Raw genomic sequence first — 23,323 nt, forward strand, 5'->3', positions numbered from 1 at the left:
AAGCTTCATTTAAAATTAAATTAAAATGCAGAGCCCCCTGGACAGTTGGCCAGGACCCGGGCAGCATGAGTGCCACTGAAAATCAGCTAGGGTGCCGCCTTTGGCACGCGTGCCATAGGTTGCCTACCCCTGGCCGAGAGTATAGAGCACCAAATAGAGACTTAGGAGACCTGGGTTCTCTTCCTAGCATTGCCTCTGGCCTGTTGGATGGCCTTGGGCAAATCACTTAATCTCTGTACCTCCGTTTTCCAGCTGCAAAATGGGGATAAATTGCTGCACTTTCAGACATACTGAAAATAAAAAGTTCTCTATAAAATCTAGGTATTATTAGAATAACAGCCACTAGAAACCTCAAGAGTACAGCTCCACAGCCTGCCAGCTGGGGCAGGCTCTCTTTCTCCATGGCTTGGAGAATGTTTTTTGAATCCTAAACTGGCAGCATTCCCCCATCTTCTTTAATTTCAGTTCAGGTTCTGTTTGTCTGTACATCCATTATTGTGCGGCCTACCCTCCAGTTGAGAATCTGGCCCCGAGCAGTGAGGTTTCATAGAGCTATGAGGGACCAGAAATAGGATCAACAAGATGACCAGGAATAGGAGGGGTGCAGATAGTAGAATTGTCTATATAAGCGATAAAACTATTGTGAATGTGAGAGATTTTGCTTTGTTTTAGTTTGGCTTTTGTTACTGTAACTCCTTTTCATTCACTGTTTTTTCCCACAGTCAGCACTGCTGTTGCCAGCAATCGTCCCTGTGAAATGCTTCTGATTACAGCTGGCGTCAGCAAATACACTGTTTGCAGTGTCTGTGTAGCATTTCCAAAAATGTGTTAGCATGAGTGGAGGACTAATGGGTCAAAAATGCAGGGTCTGAATACTGGTCTGAAAAACAGAAGACTGTTGCAACCTGCTATTTCATTCAGCGCCACAAAGGCTGTTAGCAGCAAGGCATTGAATCCCTTCCTTTCACTGTGTATGATATATTTCACTTTCAAATATGTCTTTTATTAATAAGGGATAAAAAAGACTGTGTGAATTGACTAAACTACAGTAAGGGTTTCCACTGGTGCATCACTAGATGCTGTAGCTATCAGTTCTATGAATGGTAACGAAAGAGGGCATGACATGCTGTAACGGGTTGCTGACTCACCACCATGGCACCTCCCTCTGGTTGCTCCGGGAACTAGCTCTGTCCTAGCTGTGGAGTGCCCTCTGTGGGTGGTGTCCCGCCACTGTCTGCTCTGTTGTTTGTCTATTTGGGACCCACATTGCTCCCTGGCTTGAAGTGTCCTTTTCTGGACACAGCCCTCCGACTGTGCTCCACTCGGTTTTCTCCCCTTTCAGGAGGTATCCATAGTCCTCTGTCTGCCCCTGCCTCGTGGCCAACTTCAGCTCCAAAGTCTAGCCCCTTGCCTCAGGGGGAAGTCACAGTCTGTATCTGGCCATGCTCCTCCACGGCCAGGTACACTGTAAGTGGGGGTGGAAGGGATCCAGGCCCGCCAACTACTCTGGGTCCCAGCCCAGGGACCCTCTGGCAGCAGCCATGTCCTGCCCTCCTTCTCTCCCCTCTATTGCTCACACTCCCTGGGCCACTTCCCCTTTGGCCCTTGCACCTTCTCAGCCCTTTCTTTCAGGACTGATCCCCAACTAAATCATCCCAGCCAGAGCTTTGTCAAGCCAGGTATTAAAAACCTCTAAGGATGGAGATTCCACCACCTCCCTAGGTAACCCATTCCAGTGCTTCACCACCCTCCTAGTGAAATAGTTTTTCCTTATATCTAACCTAGACCTACCCCACTGCAATTTGAGACCATTGCTCCTTGTTCTGTCATCTGCTACCACTGAGAACAGCCTAGATCTATCCTTTTTGGAACCCCCTTTCAGGTATTTGAAGGCTGCTATCAAATCCCCCCTCACTCTTCTGCAGACTAAATAAGCCCAGTTTCCTCAGCCTCTCCTCATAAGTCATGTGCCCCAGCCCCCTAATAATTTCAGTTGCCCTCCGCTGGACTCTCTCCAGTTTGTCCACATTCTTTCTATAGTGGGGGGGCCCAAAACTGGACGCAATACTCCAGATGTGGCCTCACCAATGCCGAATAGAGGGGAATAATCACTTCCCTTGATCTGCTGGCAATGCTCCTACTAATGCAGCCCAATATGCTGTTAGCCTTCGTGGCAACAAGGGCACACTGTTGACTCATATTCAACTTCTCATCCACTGTAATCCCCAGGTTCTTTTCATAAGAACTGCCGCTTAGCCAGTCAATCCCCAGCCTGTAGCAGTGCATGGCATTCTTCTGTCCTAAGTGCAGGACTCTGCACTTGTCTTTGTTGAACTTCATCAGATTTCTTTTGGCCCAATCCTCCAATTTGTCTAGGTTACTCTGGACCCTATCCCTACCCTCCAGCATATCTACCTCTCCCCGCAGCTTAGTGTCATCTCTGAGTTTGCTGAGGGTGCAATCCATTCCATCATCCAGATCATTGATGAAGCTGTTGAACAAAACCGGCCCCAGGACCAATCCCTGGGGCACTCTGCTTGATACCGGCTGCCAACTAGACTTTGAGACTACCTACTGAGCCCAACAATTTAGCTAGCTTTCTTTCCACCTTATGGTCCATTCGTCCAATCCATACTTCTTTAACTTGCTGGCAAGGTCCACGCAGTGTCTGTGTAGACACTGTGTTGCTTACATATGCCCCACACTGGGAGTTAAATTGGTGCAAGCACTCCTGGTGAGGATGCACACCGCTGACACAAGGAGCATAGTGTGGACATGTAAAAGCAGTTTAATTATGCAACTTAGGTCAACTTAATTTTGTAGTGTAGACTTGCCCACAGTCCCTGCCCTGAAGAGTTTACAGTCTAACCAAAGACATGACAAGTGAGCGTAACTCATGGAGAAAAGTTGTTCTTGTGGCTAAATCACATGACTGGTGGTCAGGAGACTCCATTTCTATTCCCAGCTCTACTACAGACTCTCTTTGTCTGATATTGACAGGACACTGAGCTGATCCAGGATGGCAATAAACAATGGGAAGAAGGTAACAAAAGGGGGTAACAAAAATAAACTTACATTGTTAAATAGCTATTGCAAAACCTGATAATTCCTAATCATCAGTAGGGATTTTAAAAATAAGAAAATTAAGCTCAGCTATCCCCAACTGCCATAAGGCATCACTGATTGCCTGATCTTGTAGGCATCACAGCAGCATTGGGTCTTGAAGGATTTGAACAAGGAGAGGGTAACTGCCTTATGGATAATTTCCAAGTATTCTATGCATAAGGGGAAGCATGGAAGAAAGTGTAGAGACCTTTGTGGGAGAAACAGACACTTGGGTGTTTAAGATAGTAGTCAGTGGTGGAGAAAAGGAGACAGAGTGTGGTATAAGAGCAGGCAATCATGGAGAGACAGGGCTGTGAACAGAGGGCATTGAAGGTGAGAAGAAGAAGAAATGTGTATCTGGTGCAATGGAAGATGGAGACTTAGTGAAGGGATTCCAGGAGCCATGGTCCAGGAAGGTGACTGTAGCATTTAGAGTTGATCAAAGGGGCTTGGTGTCTGTGTGTGTGTGTTTCGTATCTCAGCACACCTTAGAGTTTATTTAGCCTTCTCCCATGGACAACATGGCATTTGCTGTCTCCTTGGAAAATTGAACTGCTTACGCTCCAGGCCCTGAATTTTTGATTAATTAATTAATATATATAATAATATGCAGTTCCTATACCATACTTCATCCATAGATCTCAAAGCACTTTGCAGATGAAGATAAGTATCATTATCCCCATTTTACAATAGGGAGATAGACAAGGGGAAGTGAAGTGACTTGCCTCAGGTCTCCTGCCACTCTGGTCTGAACAAGGTAATGCCTTGCAGCAGGAGTAGCACAAAGGCCCAGCTGCTGCAAAATTTCCTCACAAGGACCAGCCCCAATTGAAGCACAGTATAATGTTATTTTGGGATCAAAGCTCCGCTCTTGGCTCACCAGGCTCATTCTAGGCAGGGGCAGTCAGTGTACTGTGTTCCTTGCAAGCAATCCTTCTGGTTGACTAAGGGTCAGTGTTAACAGGCTCTGGAAAAAATTGTGCCCAGCCCTTCTTGGAATCACAAAATGGCTTTTCTATGGCGGGGGGGGGGGGGGATGGAAAATAGAGGTGCGAGTATCTAGACCCCTCTTGAAACAACACCACTCCACTCTTCAAATGTTGCATGTGTCTTATATTGTAAGCTCTTTGGGTAGAAATCATGTCTGTTTCGGTTTTCATATCAAGTCTCCCACAATGGGAGTATTACTCTGATTGCATTATTAGTTACCACAATATAAAAACTAAATAATAAAAAACAATGATCAGAGGAGTAGGAATTCTGTGCATATGCTTACAATTGTTGTATACAATAATACACAGCCAAGCAATGCTCCAACTGTAGATTAGGGTGGTGTGTACAGTACTTTGTTCAGTTTGATCTTGCTTACCCACTAATCCTTCTGCAATGCTCATGACTGTGTATGTAGCTATAGATCAGTACGTAGTTCTCAACCTTTCCAGACTCCTGTACCCCTTTCAGGAGTTGGATTTGTCCTGTGTACCACCAAGTTTCACCTCACTTAAAAACGACTTGCTTACAAAATCAGACATAAGAATACGAAAGTGTCACAGACACACTATTACTGAACAATTGCTGACTTTCTCATTTTGTCTATATGAAATTTTAGTTTGTACTGACTTTGCTCGTGCTTTTTATGTAGCCTATTGTAAAACTAGGCAAATAGCTGGATGGATTGATGTCCCCCCTGGAAGACCTCTGTGTACCCCCAGGGGTACATGTACCCCTGGTTGAGAACCACGGCTATAGATAACCATTATGATCCTATATTCTGTGTGCTCTACCTTTATATTTCTAGGAATCTACTATCTGCAGAAGCAGCTGCCATTTTGTGAGGCAGAGCTGAGGCAAGTTTGCTATAGAGGAAACACACACTGTGCTCCTTAATTGTTCATTCTTGTTTGGTTCTTTATCATTTTGTAAAATCCAAAGTCATGTAGACTAAAAGTATGAGGTTGCCATTGGAGCATGGAAGACATAACACTCACCAAATCTCTGTCTTCAGAGCTAAGTTCACCCCTCAGTTGTGCATATACAATTTACATTGGCTTCAATAAGAAAGAGGGGATGTTTGGGCCCCTGTTGTTTAACACTGAGTATATTGGCAGTGACATTTAGACATCTTCTTTAAGTGTTATACCTTTTGCTTGTTAAGTTACTTTCCACCAATGCCATAAAATATTAATACAACTTGGAACAGGACAGCATAACATTAACTGTAATCTATATCCCTTTACTATACTGGACAGAACCTTCAGGTGTGTGTGTGGAACAATGTTACTCTGTACCCATCTGGCTAAAGAAGTCCCTAGACATCATATTTAATATACATTTCAAGCTCCTTTCTCTCCCCTCATCACCTTCTTGCGTTTACATTTATCCCAGCTGGAATGACATGACACTGTGTCTGCCAGTAGTATAACAGCTGCTGGCTGGAATACACAAACAAGAATACGGGATATGAAACAGGATGGGATATGGAAACAGGAAATAGAGGGATACTCCCATTTCCCACCACTCCTTCCACATGCTAATGATGAATTTTAAAAAGGAACCACAACCATCCTACTCTCCCTCCCTGAACTCAGTAACATCCCTGAAGATTTGAAGGGCCCAATTCTCATCTCCCTTAAGCCAATGTAAGGAATGCAAACCCAGAGAAAGACACCCTAAACATATTATTAAAGAAAAATTTAAGAATCTGCAATCATTTATTATTATTCCATTCCTTTTATCCTATACTTTTATGGATCAAAACATACCCCATACACATGGTACTCATTATCATTATTATTATTTATATTACACTTGCTCCCAAAGTCCCAACCAAGACCAAGGCCCCATCATGCTAGGCACTGTATTTACACATAGCATGAGACAGTCCCTGCCCTAAAGGGCTTACAATAGAAATAGGCAAGACAGGCACAAAGGGGAGAAAGGAACCATTATTATCCCTCCTTTACAGTTGGAGAACTGAAGCACAGAGAGATTAAGTGACTTGCCTGAGGCTACACAAGAAGTCTGTGGCAGAGGAAAGAAATTTAACTCAGCTGTCCTGAGTCCCAGGCAAGTGCCTTCACCACAAGAGCACCCTTCCTTTCACTGTATGATCATCTCTTGTTTCTTTTCCAGTCCCAGGGTTTCTGTCAAATCAGTTAAGTATCAATGTGTGTAGGTCTAAGCACTTCTGATGCTGTAGCTGAGATAAGATGTCAGGGCTGGGGGAAGGACTCTCACTGTGAATGGGGGAGTGGAGGGATAGGAGAGAGAGCAAGGAGAACTATTGAGACTTGAGGGGCAGCTGGCTTCAGGCTGGGAAGGTGTGTTCTGGTAGATCTCCTGCTTTTCCTATGGCAGTTTCTGGGCAGCTGGTGCCCTGTGCCCTCTCTCCCACCCCCCCAGTGGCTGGTGTCCTGTGTGCCAACACATCTCAGCCCCCAGGTACTGGTGCCCTGTTCCATCCCCCATTGCCCCGATGGCCAGCACACATGCTTTGGCCCCTCCCCTGGACTGAGTGTCTCCATTGGGACTCATGGTGGCTGGAAGGCTGCTGAGCTGATGTCAAGCACCGTGGTGGGTTGCTCTAGCCCCTCCTTCGGATCCTGCTCTTGTCTCTGCCCTATGCCCCCATCCCCACCCCGTGCATGTGACGGGTAGGAATATAGCTGGGTCCCAGTCTCACCTCTGTGAGAGTGGTTAGAGTGGAAAATATTGGAGAGGGAGGCAGAAACGTAAGTCTGCCCTCCCCAGTATATCCATTGCAAGGGCACTACCCCTCCACCCCATCCCACTTGCCCTCACACTCCTGATTCCACTGTCCTTGGATAAGATGATAATACCTCAGAGGGATCAGAGCTTGGGGCCTATAAATGATGAGCCCCAACAGCCTTGATTTTCCATGTGGCTGCCTGCTTCAAGTACCTCATGGCCAACAGCCTGTAAGTATTATTTGTTAAGCATCAGAGGGATAGCCGTGTTATTCTGGATCTGTAAAAGCAGCAAAGAGTCCTGTGGCACCTTATAGACTAACGGACCTATTGGAGCATAAGAAACTATGAAATATTCTCTATGCCATTCATCTATATTTTTCCTGCCAAGTTCCTTGCCCTTATCTGACAAAAATTAATTTGCCCAGTAGCAGCAACCTGAATGATTATCACTGAGGAAGTATTTAAGACATCCAGTTGCTTTTGGTAGAGTAAACGCTCCGAGCCCCGAGTAAGTAGAAGACAGTTTCATGGCAGATGTTTATATATACACATGCAAATATACATACACTCTCCCTCTCTAATTTCTTGACACATACCGAGAAGCAACACATGCAGCACACTTCATATTGTACATCAGTTTCAAACATAGCCCAAATCATTCGTGAAAATGGCAGCAATTATGGCAAACTGAAACCAAATAAACTACAGCAACCTAATAGTTTCAACCCAACACCATCCAGCTGCATGAACTGATCGGAAGACAAGCCTCAAAGCAGCTTATGGTTTCTTGGCTGTCATCAGGTAGAAGCTCTGATGCTTAATATAATGAATATCAGTGTTTGTATTGATGAAAGTGACTTAGAACATTTTGGGGGGATATTTTTACTGTGCACATTGGGAAATGGGTTTGAAGACATTGACATTGCATGTGTTCTCTCGGCAGAGTGGAGATAAAGCAATGTGCAAATAAGGATTGTATTTCATAGATGGGTACAATATGAATGTATGTGAAACAGGAAGGAAAGATGTTCAGATGATCATAGTGCAAGGGCATTATAAATATTCAAGTGATTTCTAAGTCTTCTTCTAGGGCTACCCTTCTGGGCTTGTCTTATTGGTAGTATAAAAATGGCAGAGTGAGAAGAAGTGTATATTTGCTCACTTTGCCCCTTCCTTCCTTCAGGAGTTGGGACTTCAAATAGATTCATTGGCTATAAGGCCAGAAGAGATCATTGTGATCATCTTATTTGACCTTCCATATAACACAGGCCATAGAACTTCCCTGAATTAATTCCTGTTTCCGCTAGAGCATATCCTTTGGAAAAATATTCAATCTTGATTTAAAAGTATCCAGTGATGGAGAATCCACCACAACTCTTGGTAAATTGTTCCAGTGGTTAATTAACCTCACTGTTAAAAATCTGCACCTTATTTCTAGTCTGGATTTATCTAGTTTCAACTTCCAGCCATTAGGTTTTGTTATGCCTTTATCTGCCAGCTTAAAGAGGCATTTGTTATCAAATTTCCGTTCCCATGTAGGCACTTTTTGACTGTAATCAAATAACTTCTGAACCTTCTCTTTGTTCACATAAACAGAATGAATCTATAGGCTATCACTGGAAGGTAATGGAAGGCAGGCGCTAGTGAGCTTGATCTTAGCCTGCCTCTCCTGCTCGTGCCCTGATTGAATCTGTTTTTGGAAGGGGAGCTGAGGCTTTTTATTGACCATTTCCAAGAGCTCTTGTCCCAAATGGTTAGAGAAAGGGGAAGAAAACCCCTAGGAGCCCACTGCTCCCATTGCTCAGGTCTGAAAGGAGCTAGCTGGCTTGCTTTCCTCCATTCCATGCTGTGTCTAATTTGTGAGTAATTTCACAAAATCATACTACCTCATGCCAAGTTTCCTCTGAAACCACTCCTCTAGGTTGCTCTGACCTTATATAGTTGCCCCAGTTACCCCACCCCCAAAGCCCTGCTTTGGGGGGAAAACTGCTGACTTCTCTTCACCTCACCCACTACCCAACTGAAGCTCCTTCAGAATCTCCATTTACACAGACAAGGGGCTTGTCTCCACTTACCAGGGCAGTGATTGATCCATTGGGAGTCGATTTAGTGGGTCTAGTGAAGACCTGGTAAATCGACTGCCGATTGCTCTCCCATCGACTTTGGTATTTCACTGGAATGAGAAACATAAGTTTCTCCTGTCGACCCAGCACGGTGTAGACACAACAATAGGTTGACAGAAGCTATGTTGACTCCAGCTATGTTATTCACGTAGTTGGAATTGCATAACTTAAGTAGACTTAGCCCCGTAGTGTAGACCTGCCCAAGAAAAGGGAAAAGAAAGAGACAATCATTGGTGGCCTGGGGAAAGACTTTCTTATTGACTTCCACCTCCCCCAGTAACACCACATTTTAATTAAAAAAAAAACCCACCTCTTGGAGAATTTGGAAAGTGAAGAACTTTTTATGAAGCGCCCCCTGCCCCCTTACTCCTCTTCTCTTCTCCCATGTCAGTTTAGATGAAATTTAAGGGAAATAAATTGGTGTTTCTGAACAAATACCTCTGTGAAGGTACTCAGGAAGGAACTCAGTGGCAGCACTGATGGAATGCAGCCAAAGCTGTACTTAGAGACCATAACACTGGAACTGAAACAGGTAAAGGAAATGCATGGGAAAGCAAACCATACTGCCTACTCGTTTTACACATACACTGTGGGCCTGATTCTCCACTGCCTTGCTTTTTGTGATATCATTTACACCTGTGCAAAGTGGCTGTATAATGTTACCAGACGGGGGTGAAGAGTGCCATTTAAAGTGCCCTAGACCCTATACTCACCCCACAGCTGCTCCTATCTCATGGGGCTGGCATAGCTCTCTGCTCCAGGCCATTGGCTCTTGCCACAGTGTTCAGAAAGGGCCCTCCCCCTCATGGCACCCACTCCCTTCCTGGACCTGGCACCTCTGGAATCACCTGCCCTGAGCTGGGCTGTGGTGGGACAAAAAGTGGTTGCGTTATGGGGGGGAAGAGCCAGTAGAGTGATAGCTTTTAACAGTACAAAGAGATGCTGAGTTTTGCTGACGCACATATTAGGAGGATTTTGATTTTTTTTTTCTTTCTGCTGTAACCTCAAAAGCACTATAGTGCCATTAAAATGTTTCCCACACTTATCTAGTGGTAACATTAGAGCTGGAGAGAATGAGAGCCTGAAGTCCTGTTTTAGTCCACAAGCCACAGCAGGAGCAGCTGCAATGAAAGGAGATCCATACTCCTCCACCTCTCTACTTCTTGCCTGGCCATTCTCAGTTGGTTTTAAAATATATCCGAGTCGCTGGTCTCTTCACCTGTACCTCTTGAGTAAGCAGGGATGTGCATGTGCTGCCAAAGTGGTGGTGCTTTATTTGATGAGGACCACAGTTTCTTGGCAAATGGGCTGAGACGGCACTTGCCAAACCTTCAGCTGTTGAGCTAGGATTGAGGTGAGGTTTCCTCACTGTGGTCAGCAAGAATCCAGTCCGCACCGAGTTCCTGAGCTGACAATCTGCTGAGCCACTTTGCCTAGTAATTTAGGATAAAAAAATTAAACATGAAACAAGGGCATGAAGAGGTGAAATTCCCCTGAACTTCCAGTTCCTCTAAGGGATTTGCCTATGTCATAAATATAAAGGGAAGGGTAAACCCCTTTAAAATTCCTCCTGGCCAGAGGAAAAATCCTCTCACCTGTAAAAGGTTAAGAAGCTAAAGGTAACCTCGCCGGCACCTGATCAAAATGACCAATGAGGAGACAAGATACTTTCAAAAGCTGGGAGGAGGGAGAGAAACAAAGGGTCTGTGTCTGTCTGTATGCAGCTTTTGTCAGGGATAGAACAGGAATGGAGTCTTAGAATTTTAGTAAGTAATCTAGCTAGGTATGTGTTAGATTATGATTTCTTTAAATGGCTGAGAAAAGAAATGTGCTGAATAGAATGGCTATTTCTGTCTGTGTGTCTTTTTTGTAACTTAAGGTTTTGCCTAGAGGGATTCTCTATGTTTTGAATCTAATTACCCTGTAAGGTATCTACCATCCTGATTTTACAGAGGTGAATTCTTTACTTCTATTAAAAGTCTTCTTGTAAGAAAAGTGAATGCTTTTTCATTGTTCTCAGATCCAAGGGTTTGGGTCTGTGGTCACCTATGCAAATTGGTGAGGATTTTTACCAAACCTTTCCCAGGAAGTGGGGTGCAAGGGTTGGGAGGATTTTGGGGGGAAAGACGTGTCCAAACTACCTTTCCCAGTAAACCCAGTTAGAGTTTGGTGGTGGCAGTGGATATTCCAAGGGCAAAGGATAAAATTAATTTGTATCTTGGGGAAGTTTTAACCTAAGCTGGTAAAAGTAAGCTTAGGAGGTTTTCATGCAGGTCCCCACATCTGTACCCTAGAGTTCAGAGTGGGGGAGGAACCTTGACAGCCTATATCTCCACATTGATGTCCTTATCTTTTGCTGTAGGTGATTTTATGGCCAGTCACAATGAAAGTGTTATTTCCCCTGTGCAATTGTAAATGCATGTGTAAAGAATAATCTATGTTTGCTTCATCTTGTGAAACCCATTCGCTCAAATATAGGAATTCCTTCCCAGGAGAGACCCCACTGGGCTCCCCAGGCATCCCTGCAGGAGGAGATAAAGAGAGAACTGTGGGTAGCCAGGAAGAGTAAATAAAACAGAAGGACCTGAAATCCTTTCCAGGGTTTAAAAGAGACCTAGTGTCACAAGAGCATCCCACTGCTTCTTTTTCCAGTTGCAGTCCACTTGAACTGCCAAAGGGATGAGAGGTTGTGTTGTTTTGCAGTGATACATCATGTTGTAGGAGGCAGGGGAATCTGGACACAATGCATTATCCTAATGGTGCATTAAGCCTGGAACATTTTATAAAAAGAGACCTAGTCTTCTGAAAACCACAGAACAGCCAAAAATATATACTCTAATCATCCCAATTAGGTAGACTGAGACAATGCATTTTAAGCTCTTATGTACAATTTGTATTCTGTAAAATAAAATGCTACTGTACTGATGAAAACCTCACATGTATGCCAAGTCTTGCTGCTTTGGAATTTGTTTGAATGCTGTTTTTGACATCCTTTTGGGAAGAAAGAGTCTGTTGCTCTGTATTTCAATGAGTTACTTACAGGCTCACTCAGATTTTACTGAAATCACATATATGTACAATAATTGTCACTGTCTGACAGGTGTTTTGTGGGTCAAATATTTACCTTTCTTGCCACAAAGGATCAATAGTGGTTTAGGCATGGTTTCTACCAGGATGTTCGTTTTTTATTAGCTTGGTCACTTTTTATTATGAAAGTCAACAGACGTGAAGATTGGGAGCCAGGTAATAAAGAATAAATAAATCTTTAGCATTTGGATTCTGCATGTACACACACACACACACAAACACACACACAGAGCCATATTTTCAAAGTTCTACTATGGATCAGCACCTAAATCTGTAATTAGATCCCCAAATAGGCACATAGAAATATAAATAGTCATTTTAGATTCCTTAATACATGTTAAGGCACCTAGTCTTAGGCTTCCATGTTAGTAAATAGAGCTCTTTGACCAGCTATAGTATAAGTGTACAAATAACAAAACAACAGCAAAAACTTGGAAGTACCTTTGTGAATAAAATGAGATTGGTTCATTATGATTTGTAGGGGCTCAGTGTTCATTAGTCGATTTGGACAACTGCTGGGTATTTGTGAAAGTGTTTGTGAATTCCAGAAGTTTAATGAACTTTAACAGGAATAATTATTTGTCCTAAAATTCATACTTTTTTTGCCTCAGTCTTCACAGACAAGGTCAGCACCCAGACTGCTGCACTGGGTCTGGGACAACTGGAAAAAGGCAAATATAGTGCCCATCTTGAAAAAAGGGAAGAGGGAGAATCCAGGGAACTACAGACCAGTCACCTTCACCTCAGTTCCCTGAAAAATCATGGAGCAGGTCCTCAAGGAATCCATTCTGAATCACTTGGAGGAGAGGAAGGTGATCAGGAACAGTTAACATGGATTCACCAAGGGCAAGTCATGCCTGACCAACCCGATTGCCTTCTATGATGAAATAACTGGCTCTGTGGATATGTGGAAAACAGTGGATGTGATATACCTTGACTTTAGCAAAGCTTTTGATATGGTCTCCCACAGTATTCTTGCCAGCAAGTTAAAAAAGTATGGATTGGGTGAATGGACTATAAGGCAGATAGAAAGCTGGCCAGATCGTTGGGCTCAATGGGTAGTGACCAACGGCTCGATGTCTAGTTGGCAGCCGGATCAAGCGGAGTGCCCCGGGGTCTGTCCTGGGGCCAGTTTTGTTCAACATCTTCATTAATGATCTGGATGATGGGATGGATTGTACCCCCAGCAAGTTCATGGATGACACTAAACTGGAGAGAGAGGGAGATACGCTGGAGGGTAGTGTTAGAGTGCAGAATGACCTAGACAAATTGGAGGATTGGGCCAAAAAAAATCTGATAAGGTTCAGCAAGGACAAGTGCAGAGTCCTGCACTTAGGATGGAGGAATCCTGTGAACTGCTACAGGCTGTGAACTGACTGGCTAAGCAGCAGTTCTGTAGAAAAGGACCTGAGGATTACAGTGGACGAGAAGCTGGATATGAGTCAACAGTGTGCCCTTGTTGCCAAGAAGGCTAACGGCATATTGGGCTACATTAGTAGGAGCATTGCCAGCAGATCGAGGGAAGTGATTATTCCCCTCTATTCAGCACTGGTGAGGACACATCTGGACTATTGTGTCCAATTTTGGGCCCTCCACTATGGAAAGAATGTGGACAAATTGGAGAGAGTCCAGCGGAGGGCAATGAAAATGATTAGGTGGCTGGGGCATACGACTTCTGAGAGAGGCTTGGGGATTGGCCCTGCTTTGAGCAGGGGGTTGGACTAGATGACCTCCTGAGGTCTCTTCCAATTCTAATCTTCTCTGATTCTGTTACTTGTTGTTTGCTGTTTTCTGTTTATAGCTCCCCTGTTTAAAAGGTTTCAGTCATCCAATCAGGAAACAGAAACAATGCCATGTAACTAAGGTGACTAACCACACACATGAACAACAGTGAACAGATGAAACAAACATTTTGCAAATAGCCCACAGCATGAAAATGATTCCTTCACATTATTTAGTGCATACTAACAAGTAACAAAGTCAGAGAAAAACAGGACTGGTTTGTGAGTGGCTTGCTAACCACAAGAGAGGCTAAGGGCCAGATTTTTAAATGTATTTCAGTGTTTAAAGATGCAGCTAGGCGTCTAGTGGTGAGCTAGGAATTTAGGCATTTTTGAAAATCTCACTCAACACCTATCCGTATCTTTAGACACCTAAATACTTTTTAAAATGTAGGTCTTATTAATCTAATTTCTAATGAGGAGTTTGACTCCTTTGAGAGTATACATGCATGCACACACACACACACACGTCTTCCTTCACATTCATTTGGGCTCTAGTTCAGGGAGCATTGGTCTGATTTTAAGCCTGAGAGTGGTGTCACTGAGATGCATTTAAGGTGGGTGTGTGATCAAGCACCTTGCTGAATCACAGCACTGGCTTGCAATTTTAAAAAAAAAAGCACCAGCATTCTGAATGTTAACAAGGAAAACTGAAGATTTTGTACTAATATATCAATAAAAGTAAACCAAAACCAAAACAAGTTTCCTAGCTGTTTAAAAATTGCCATGACTACTCTAAAATCTCCATTACTTAGTTACTGCAGCAAGAGTTCCATGTTAAGTGTGTTTGTTAAAATATTGCAGTGCTGCTACGTCCTCATCTCATTTCTTCTCCATCTCATTACAGGGAGCCCATAAAGACCAGAGAGACAAAGTAGATTAAAAAGAACCACGAGATCATCAAATCCATCTCCTGCAAAGGCAGGGTAGAGTTCCCTGAGAGAGAGAGTATATCCAATTTTAAACTGATATTATGGGGGTAACATTTTCAAAAGCATCCAAGTGACTCAGGTGCTTAAGTCCCGCAGAAGGTCAATGGAACTTAAGCATCTAAGTCACATAGGCACTTTTGAAAATGTTACTCCATATCTGATTTTATAGTTTGTTGGAAAGGGAGCAGTGCACTCCATTGTCACCCAATGGTTGTCAGATCTTCTTGAGTTTCCATTGTGTGGATCTGGACAACTCAACAAAACTCATTACAATAAATACTTTAATTCTCTCCATCCTTACAGAAATGCTTGGAGGCATCTCACTTTTCACATCTCATTTTCTATTCTGGTACATCTCAGAATCTAAGTTTCTGTTCATTTTAAAAAGCCAGGAAATATTTTTTTTAAAAAGTTTTTTTTTTATAAAGAAAAAGGAAATTAAACTATTATACAAAAGCTGCAAAAGTAATATTAAGGGTCTGATTAAACCCATAAACCTCAGGAAATTCAGAGTCTAGGCATCTCTGGCTCATACGCCATCCTTAACACATACCCTTTTGTATAACCTGGGTATTGCAGCATGTGTGATGTATCATAGCCTACGCTCATAGGTCTGCAATTACAGAGACACAATGAGGATGAATTAAGAGTAACCTGTCAGTGCGGATGGGGATAAAGCAAGTTGTATTCTTTTTAAGGCCTGGAAGATGTCTTTGGTCTTTTGTTTTAGTTTTTAAGGGAAAAGGATTTTTATTTAAAAATATGGGTAAAGGCAAGTCTTGTCTTCCTGTTTTTACTGGAGGACAATTTAAAAAGCAAGGTAACAGAGGTGGATGCTTTCTGAGGCCTTGCCTATGTGAGAAAATTGCACAAATTTAACTAAATGTGTATAGAAATTGATGTAGTTGAATAGATGCAACCTTCATGTATGGAAATCCTTCAGTTAAACTGATATAAGGCAACTCTTAGGCCAGGTCTACATTACAGACCTATATCAGTATAACTTTTTGTTCACAGACGTAACTATACATTTTAGTGTTTGGGGCAAGCAAGCATATTTATATTTGCACCCCTGGCATTTTTTTCATCATTTTTCCACCCCATTTTTCTGCCTTCATGGCTTTGTGCCCTCGGTGGCTGCCCCAATCACCTTGTTCTGGTTATGTCCCTGACTATGTCACTTAGGGATATGAAAAATCCACACCCCTCAGTGATGTAGTTATACCCACCTAACTCCCCATGTGGACAGTGCTATGTCGGCCGGAGAAGCTTCTGCCTCTTGAGGAGGTGGCTTAACTGGGCTGATGGGAGAAACTCTCCCATCGGCATAGGAATGCCTTCACTGAAGCGCTATGGGCCGCAGCTGCACTGCTGCTGCCCTGTAGGTGAAGACAAGCCCTTAAACTGAAATAAGAAAACCACAACGTTTGTGTGTGACCAAAGTCTGACCATTCAGCTGAAAGGGTGGAATCTTTCACAAAGAAAACCTTTCTCTCAAGTCTTGTTTGCTAGGAGTTTGTGCTAAACAGGTATTAACAAAAACAAACAAAATCCAAAAAGTTTTAAATGGGGGTTATCGATACACAGATCTGCACTGGCTTACTGAAATAGGTTTGAAGGCAGTGTGGACACTCTTATTTAAGTTTAACAGTGTTTTATTCTGGTTTAGCTTAAACTTGTTCCTAATGGACTTAGGGTATGTCTACATGACAGAGACTATACCCGCAAAGCCCCATAGTGTAGCTGCAACCTACCCCAAAGAAGGGATTCTTCTGTCAGTGTAGGAACACCACATCCCTGAATGAAGTTAGCTATGCTGATGGAAGCTCTCTTCCATTGACCTAGCTGTGTCTGCACTGGGGGTTATGTTGGCATAGCTACGTCGGTCAGGGGTGTGGTTTATTCACACTCTTAATGGATATAGCTATGTTGATATAACTTTTTATTGTAGACCAGGCCTGAAGCTGACCTGAAATATGCCTGGTTTAAACAAACAGCCTTTTGCTGCTTTCAGATGTTCTTTATAACATTAAATCATAAAGAAGCAAGCAACCAAAAAGGGACCCAAACACATTTATTTTCCTTCACAGGTAATCGAACAACAGGCTCATTCTACATGCCACTGATTTATGATGGATTTCATGTCATGGATTTAAGGATGCTATTTTAATCTTGGTGTGGGTTTCTGGTTATTTATTTTTATTATATGAAATATTTTTTCTCTAACAGAAATAGGGCATTTCCAAAATCAGTCATCCCAGGAGAGCCAGGTTCTTTTTCTGCTGAAATCAGTGAAAGTCACAAGGCTGCATTAGTGTAATTTCCCCCCACTCCATGCTAGCATTGTCCAGTGTAATTGCTAGAGGGTCAGGCTACAGGCTGGAGGCATATTTACAGCACTCCAACATCTGGAATGCATTCCCTGCTAGAGTGGACCATCAACATAATAGGCAGACAGGATTCAGTAATGTCTCTCCTGTCTCACTGTTAGCTGTCTCAGATGGCCAGATAATGAGAGCACAGCTATGAGTGAAAGTGTTTATGCGACCACAGGTATGTCCTTTTTTGTGGTGGATTTCTAATTTATACAGTATGTTCTGGCAGACAGTAAGAGGAGATGTTGTGATGATGAAGCAGTGATGTAACAGAAGACGGGGAGTGCTCTGAGTGGTCGGGGAATGTGATAATAATTTCCTTTCTAGAGTTCAACAGCAGGAAATTGTGACCTCCTTTTCTCCCTGCTCTGTAGCAGCAAAGCTTTATCTGTTTTCATTAGTGCATATCGTAACTACCTGCTAGGGAGTCAACTTTAACCTAGAACGTGTTTAAAAGAATAAAGTGTGTTGGCAAATACCACTGGGCAAGCTACAGCTTTTTTTTTCTTTTTTTTTTAGTAACGTTTTGAATAAGAGCAGCATCTCCTGAGTTAACGCTCTGAACAGCGTGAATCATTACACCGATTTAAAATCCACACATCATCGTAACTCACTGTCAAGGTTTAGACAAATATCTGGGTTTCCCTCGCTTTGCCCCACCCATTGACTAAAACAATGACCACTGCAGGCAGTGACAGCTGGAGTCCTGCTGCATATCCTGCAGAACTGCATAACGAGCAAACTATAGACCTCCGAAACAACAACAGGGGAAACGTTTCTATAGCAATTCCTCCGGGAAAGGGAGAAACTTGGTAGATGCCTTTATATGACATCACTTGATAGTGACTAGTCTTGAGGGCTGTAGTGGTAATTACCTACAAGACAGAATGAAGTTATGGTTGTTGTAATACAGTGCTTTAAGGTTTAGTCACGGTGGGCCCAATTTTTCTCTCTCTTACATACATACATTCCCCCTATTACCATAGTATCTGAATACCTCATAACCTTTAATGCATTAATTCTCACAATAGCTTTGCAAGCTCTTATCCCAGTTGTAGAACTGGGCACAGAGAGACAAAACAATTTGCCCAAGGACACATAGGAAGTCTGTGGATGAGCAGGGAACTGAAGCTGGGTCTCCCAAGTCCGAGGCTAGTGCCCTATTTGTTGGACAATCCTTCCTCTCACTCTAGAAATGTTGAACACTCACAGCACCCACTGATTTCCAATTGAATTGTTGATGCTCAGTACTTTTAAAAATCAGGCAAATTTGCCCTTGGCTTCACAGGGTGCAACAGAACCCTGGAGACACAATTGGATTTCATTGGCAAAATTCTTTCCTCAATTACAGCCATTGAAGTCATTGAGGATAGAAGGCAGAATTTGTTTTCTTTACAGTTCTTATTTTGGCATATTTAAAAATTAATATCCCAGTTTCTCTGAAACAGAATGTTTGTGCTACATTGGCTTTAGAAAACACAGTATGAATATTTGTGGCAATTTGATGATTTCTTTTGATGAACAATTTCCTGATTTTTTGCAGACAATAGTGCAGATTATAACTAGTGATGTGAGGTTGTCTCTGTGATCAGAAATATAAAAGTGTAAGTGTGTTTGTGCATAAAAGGCTAATCTGAGAGTACTCTATGTATCTGCTGTAAATATCTCCCTGCCTTTGAGTTTTAGCATCAGTTACTTTACTTCTGACCCAGGGAAAAATGTAACTGCTGGTCTTAGATCGAAAGATTTTCTAACTCTGCTTTATCAGGCATTAAGAAGACCCATAGTCCAGATTCATTATGTTCTATTTCTTCTCAACTTACATTATACATAAATAATAGAAAAACGGTCTCCCTCCAAAAAACATCCTGGCATGAAATGTGCATAACTTTCCAGAGTGTGCAAGATTAATAACAGATAATAATTATTAACAGAAATACTTTAAATGTCATATAAATTCTGTTAATTGGCAATAGGGATGGGAAAATGATTCTTATCTGCCTAATGTATCTAATACTACAGAATTCTTCATGCATAGGTCAAAACAGTACATCTTGCTATAATGTTATTACAGCTATTCAAGAGACTGAAATATAGGGTCATTTTTATTTAGGGCCCACTCCAACTCCTATTAAACTCAATCAAAGGACTCCAATTGGATGATGGAGCAAGCTCTTTAAACCTTGAATCCTGGAAGATTTGTTTGTAAATAAGCCAAATCCAAACAATCTCTACTATTTAGTTCTTTGGATGTAGTGACTTTAGTTCCCCTACTGTTCTGAGTTCAAATGCTCTGACTTCCAGGCTTGTGCATGTGAAGTGGGGAGTGATTACTGGGGAGACAATCAGAACAGATGGATTCTGTGGTATTTCATAAGATTTGGAATCAGCAAGGAGATCAGCATGAAGGAATCAAACAGGGAGAAAGGAAGGGGAACTCAAAAAGAAAATGGAGCATGGATGATTGCTACTGCCATAATTACAACTAATAAGCAACCATGTTTCTAATATAAAGGCTTGTCTACACAGTGAGGTAATGCGCACTACTGGGGTATGGTTTCAAAAGAGCACTGTGCTGTACATTAATTGGTCCTGCTGGTGCTCACTAACGATTCCCTAGTACGGTTTAAGGTAGTACACAGCATTACGTTAAAGTGCTCTAGGGAGCCTTTAGTGCACACCAGCAGGGTCCATATGGACCAATTAATGTGCAACACATTAATGAGCTTTACAAATCATACCCCTGTAGTGTGCATTACCCCTCTGTGTAGACAAGCCCTAAAATTATGTCTACTCTGCAGTTCCCGTCCACAGCCATGGCCACCTTCAGCTCCCATTGGCTGGAAACTGCGAACTGCAGCGACCCGGAGCTGTGGGCAGCCGTGTGTGTGATGTAAACATACTCTTGTGGTCCACCAGTGGATTACCCTGATGGGCCGCACGCGGCCCAGTGGCCGCAAGTTGCCCACCACTGAGCTAGCGCAAGTACCAATAGCAGCGAAGATGTGGGAGCATGGACTTCAGCACAGGCTAGTCGTTCAAGTAGGTACCGAAGGTCCCAGGTGGGCTTGTACAGCCTGTGTCTAAACCCATGCAGTCACTGCTGTTGGTACTCCTGCTAACTAGAATAAAGCTAGCTCAGATAGAGCTACATGAGCTCCAGTTGCACTGTGAGTGCAGTGTAGACATACCCGTAGTATTAGACCAGCATTAAATAAATCAGTAGCGCAACCTCTGTATAAGGAATCATCACTAATGTACTACAACTGGCTACTGACTATTAAAGAGATCTCTTGTATAGATTTTTTTTAAAATGTACATTAAAAGAACATTACTTAGTTTACAAAGTCAAGCACCTGAAAGTTAGGAAATGTCCAGTTGGTCATGCGACCCTAGTGCATCCAACTAGTGCACTGAATGAGGCAGTGGTCGTGTGGAAAACATGGTATGTGATCATGCAGTTAAAGACTGTACCATAATGTATAGGTGCAGGGGGGATGAAAGCAGGCTGCACCGGCATCTTTAAATCCAACGTTTTCTAATTTTTGAGTGCTTGACTTTGCAATCTAAATTACATTCTTTTAATATAAAAAGAACGAGGAGTACTTGTGGCACTTTAGAGACTAACACATTTATTTGGGCATAAGCTTTCGTACTCCTCGTTCTTTTTGCTGATACAGTAACACTCTGAAACCATTCTTTTAAAGTAGGCTCTTTTAAAAAATGTAATTGCCTAGAGGTTTTTTTGGGGGTTAAGGAAAAAGGTAAAAACAAATTCTGCCATGAACAACTGCTCCATCACACAGCATCAGCGGTTCAGGTGAAATCCTGAACCTTCCGCACTGCAGCATAGATATCTACTATCTTAGTGAAGGACTCAGCAACACATTAGCAGGCATCAGGAGAAGGCTTTTAGCTCAGAAGGAAGAAAATAGGCTCATGGGGCCAGTTGCTTGGTCTGCTGGGTTAGTCAGGGCAAAAGCCTGACCCAGCTTTCTCTCTTCTAGGGTTGCCAATGTTGGCTGGATCTATTCCTGGAGATGTCTTTGCATGACATAATAATCTTTAATTCCTGGAGACTCCAGACCAATCCTGGAGGGTTGGCAACCCTACTGTCTTCCTCTGCAGTAGATGGAGGGAGTTCCTGGTGCATGTGGTGTGCCCAGAGGGAGGGTTGGGCTGTTGGGGCCACGTGTTTGTCTGGGAGGCCATTGGGGGAGACCAGCCTAGCTCTCAACCCCTATAACTTTTGTTCCCACTACAGCTGCTCAGGCAGGTCCTAGGCATTCTCAGCACAGTGACTGAGATGCTGCTTTGGTGGTAGTGGTGTGGGCTGACAGCATAAGCCCTGAGTGGGGTAGAATAGGACTTCAGTGATGAAGGAAAAGTCTCTCCACATGTGAATCTGATGCAAAATTAGAGGTATGTGGAAGACTTCAGCGAAGGGTTGAAGTAGAGCTGGCTGGAATAGGGGAAACAAAATATTTCAAAATGTTGAATTATTTAAGTTGTTTTCATTTCATAGAGCTCCAAATGGACCCATTTTCCATTCATTCATGACATTTTCTGAGAGGTTTTTTACAGGCATGTTGAAGAATATTGTTGACCATAAATCATGTTTGCCAAAAAAAAAAGTGATTTTTGGTAAGTAAAAAATGTCCCTAATATTTTCAAAATTGGTTTGGGAGGCAGATTTTGATAAAAATGTATTAAAAATTGCAGAAAATTTAGCAAAAATTGAAAATATTGATCTGTTAATATTTTTTCCATAAAAAGTTTAATTTTTGATGAAAAAACATTGAACTCTATGTATAAGCACATAATCACTACTCTGCCTAGCTGTGATGATGCAACAAGAGCCAGCAGGATAAGCACAGAGAGGGACAGAAGGCTGAAAGCCTTGGACAGATGCCAAACCACTGTGCAATGGTTGGATTTGTGATATGTGGCTTGAGGCCCTAAGGTGTAGACACATGAAAAGAAGCTGAAATTCTGAGGTGAAGGGCACTGAGAAAGTAGAACCACAGCCTGTTTCCGAAGCACATGGTAGAGTTGTGCAAAAAGGAGATATGTTTGCCTGATTCAGGACACTGTGTCAACCAGTGCAACTGAGATACTTGTTGCTTTCCATCCACACCATGGAGAAATCGTTGTAGATTATATAAGTTCAGTTGTACCTGAGCTGAAGATTCATCCTAAACATTTCGAGCAACTGATAACACTAATATTTGCAAAATAAATGGGATGACTATGGTGTGCATTGTACAAGCATTGCAAACTCAACGTATACGTATCCAAGCATTTGTTCCAACACCTTTTTGCCTACTACAGAGAGGCCCTTAAAATTCAGCAGCTTTCTCAATACATTTTCATGCAGCTGTCTTCCACCCTGTTTTCCTATGCTTATTTGCTCTGTCTAATGTGTATAGCAGTGGCTCATGAAAGAATATTTAAAGACAGAAAAAAGGAATAGTTTGTAGTGTGAAACCAAGCCTTTAGTAAAGCTATTGTGAATGAAGGTAGTGAGCCAAATAAGTTTAAAAGAGAATTAAATGAGGTTTAATTCTGAAGCTCTAGGCAGAAAGAGCTAGTTAGACAAACACATTACATCTAATTCATTGAATAAACAAAGATTTAGTGTCAGAATAGTACTGATGGAGAGGTTTGGTTTACAGAATGACATATTTTTGCTTCTATAATCCTCTCCTTCAAGTCTGACAGCAACCACAGAGTTCTATTATGGAATTAAAATTAATTCACAAATTTCAGTTTTAGTATGAAGGAAGCAAATTTCTCTGAACGCCCTTTGGGCAGTAAGAGATTATGTTCTAAAGAAAACATTGTAGTTTTAAGGAAGTGTTATGCATTCTGATGCATCTTCATCCTCACACTGAAAATTGCTCTTTGTTACCTGTTATCTGAATCCTTTTTACTTACTCCATCTTGATGAGAAAGCCATCATCAGAAGACAAGGATTTTGAGAGTCAGGACTACTGGATAGTATCAAGAAGTGGAGGGAGATTGTGGTGTATTGAAAACTATGTTAAAATTTTAAGCTATCACTTTACATCTGCAGAGGTTTTCCTGGTCCTGCTTGCAGCCTAGAGGGCTCTACAGGGAAACATGCAATGTGGGTCTTTCAGCAATCAGCCCACAGAGAGCCAGCCTAGAGTGATGTGATGCCTCTGTACCTTCTTCCTGTTCCACTTG

General features: G+C 42.5%; 1 long non-coding RNA gene across 1 annotated transcript in view; it reads left to right on the top strand.

Annotated features, from left to right (window-relative positions):
• LOC311521216 overlaps positions 1-23,323 on the top strand; it is an 83,161-nt gene that overhangs the window by 54,774 nt on the left and 5,064 nt on the right. The window lies entirely within an intron of this gene.

The sequence above is a fragment of the Lepidochelys olivacea genome (genome assembly GCF_965140295.1).
Source record: "Lepidochelys olivacea isolate rLepOli2 genome assembly, chromosome: 5".
In the NCBI taxonomy this organism is placed as follows: Eukaryota; Metazoa; Chordata; order Testudines; family Cheloniidae; genus Lepidochelys; species Lepidochelys olivacea.